Genomic DNA, 2586 nt, shown 5'->3' with positions numbered 1-2586 from the left:
GCCTCCCTGCCCTCATCCATCCTGCACATCTCTGACCTCTTCTCGCTCTTCTTCAAATCCATCGATTGCCCCCCTGCCCCTCATCCTTGGAATAAAATTTGGTACTCGGCCAGGCGCAGTGGTTCATGCCTGTAATCTCAGCACTTTGAGAGGCTGAGGCTGGTTGGATCACCTGAGGTCAGGAGTTCGAGACCAGCCTGGCCAACATGGTGAAAACCAGTCTCTACTAGAAATACAATAATTAGCTTGGTGTGGTGGCGGTGACGTGTAATTCCAGCTACTTGGGAGTCTGAGGCAGGGGAATCCCTTGAACCCAGGAGGCAGAGGTTGCGGTGAACTGAGATCGCGCCACTGTGCTCCAGCCTGGGTGACAACAGCAAAACTCCATCTTAAAAAAAAAAAAAAAATTTGATACTAGCTCCTGGGAGCTGATTGCAAGCGTCTCTTCTCAACTCTACTTTCTGTGACCAACAACAGCAAGTTGGCAGCTTGAAATCAGCTTTGGGGAAATATTTATACCACAGAATTGGCAAATGCTACTACTACTCAAGGCACTTTTTCCTTTCACTGAGCTCACATATATTAGGTAAAAGTATTTTATATTAAAAATTGTTTTGTCATAAACTCACGAAGTGTTTTCCTCTTTTAAAAATTTTTCCATTGAAAAAGCTTAGGCTGGACGCGGTGGCTCACGCCTGTAATCCCAGCACTTTGGGAGGCTGAGGTGGGCGGATCACCTGAGGTCGGGAGTTTGAGACCACCCTGGCCAACATAGAGAAACCCCCATCTCTACTAAAAAAAAAAAAAATTAGCCGGGCATGGTGGTGCACGCCTGTAATCCCAGCTACTCAGGAGGCTAAGGCAGGAGAATCGCTTGAACCCGGGAGGTGGAGGTTGCTGTGAGCCAAGATCATGCCATTTCACTCCAGCTCTGGGCAACAAGAGTGAAACTCTGTCTCAAAATAAATAAATAAATAAGTAAATAAACAAACAAATAAATAAATAAAAATTTAAAAAAAAGGAAAAAGCTAGAGGCCAGGTGCAGTGACTCATGCCTATAATCCCAGCAATTTGGGAGGCCGAGGTGGGTGGATCATCTGAGGTCAGGAGTTTGCGACCAGCCTGGCCAACATGGTGAAACCCCATCTCTACTAAAAATACAAAATTAGCTGGGCGTGGTGGCACATGCCTGTAACCCAGCTACTCGGGTGGCTGAGGCAGGAGAATCACCTGAACTTGGGAGGTGGAGGTTGCAGTGAGCTGAGATCGTGCCATTGCACTCCAGCCTGGGAGACAGAGTGAGACTTCATCTTGAGAAAAGAAAACACACACACACACACACACACGTATATCTATGTACATACAGTGGATTGAAAGACATGGAATATATTTAAAAGCCAGGGGTTCATAATGATTTTTGAAAAACAAAGGCTCCCTGGTCATTTAGAGCCCACTAGGGAAGCAGCTCATTCTGAAAACTGGTAGACAAAGGGAGAGAATCAAGCACTCATCATCTGTTCCTGAATGAGTGTCCCACAAGGCAACAAAATCGTTGATGAGAGGAAGTTTTTTTTAAGGAGAATTACGTTAAATAAAGAAGGAATGATATTAATAGAATATCACCATTTTGCAACCCCTAATGAAATAAGAGGCTGGGCATGGTGGCTCATGCCTGTAATCCTAAGACTTTGGGAGGCCAAGGCAGGAGAATCACTTGAGCACAGGAGTCTGAGACCAGCCTGGGCAACATAGTGAGACTTCATCTCTAAAAAAGTGAAAAAATAGTAAAAAAAATAGGCCTGGTGCAGTGGCTCACGCTTGTAATCCCAGCACTTCGGGAGGCCAACGCGGGCGGATCACGAGGTCAAGAGATTGAGACCATCCTGGCCAACGTGGTGAAACCCCGTTTTTAATAAAAATACAAAAAATTATCTGGGCATAGTGGCACGCGCCTTAAGTCCCAGCTACTTAGGAGGCTGAGGCAGGAGGATCACTTGAACCCGCCTCTTAGCTGAGCTCACGCCACTGCACTCCAGCCTGGTGACAGAGCAAGACTTCGTCGCAAAAAAAAAAAAGTAAAATAAATAAATAAATAAATGTAGGCAGCCATTAGCAGTGGCTGCTGAATCCATGTGATGCGTGGTGAAAGCTGATGGGAAACTATAATGAACGGGTCAAGATGGCAGCATCTGAATCCAATGATCAGCCTTTACATCGTAAAAACATAAGCCCCTGACATGATGTGATAAGAAAACCGAAGTATTCTTGCCACAAGATTGAAACTGAGTCTGATCCACAGGATGACATGAGAAACCCAGAATGTGATTCTACAGGATTAGCATCAAATATATTGCAAGGAAAAAAAAAAAAGGCTGGGTGCAGTGGCTCACGCCCGTAATCCCAAAACTTTGGGAGGCTGAGGCAGGCAGATCACTTGAGGTCAGGAATTTGAGATCAGCCTGGCCAACTTAGTGAAACTCCATCTCTACTAAAAAATACAAAAATTAGCTGGGCATGGTGGCACATGCCTGTATCCCAGCTACTAAGGCGTCTGAGGCAGAAGAATTGCTGGAACCCAGGAGGTGG

This window comes from Macaca fascicularis, chromosome 7, assembly GCF_037993035.2.
Source record: "Macaca fascicularis isolate 582-1 chromosome 7, T2T-MFA8v1.1".
Taxonomy (NCBI): Eukaryota; Metazoa; Chordata; class Mammalia; order Primates; family Cercopithecidae; genus Macaca; species Macaca fascicularis.
This window is presented reverse-complemented; position numbering follows the sequence as displayed.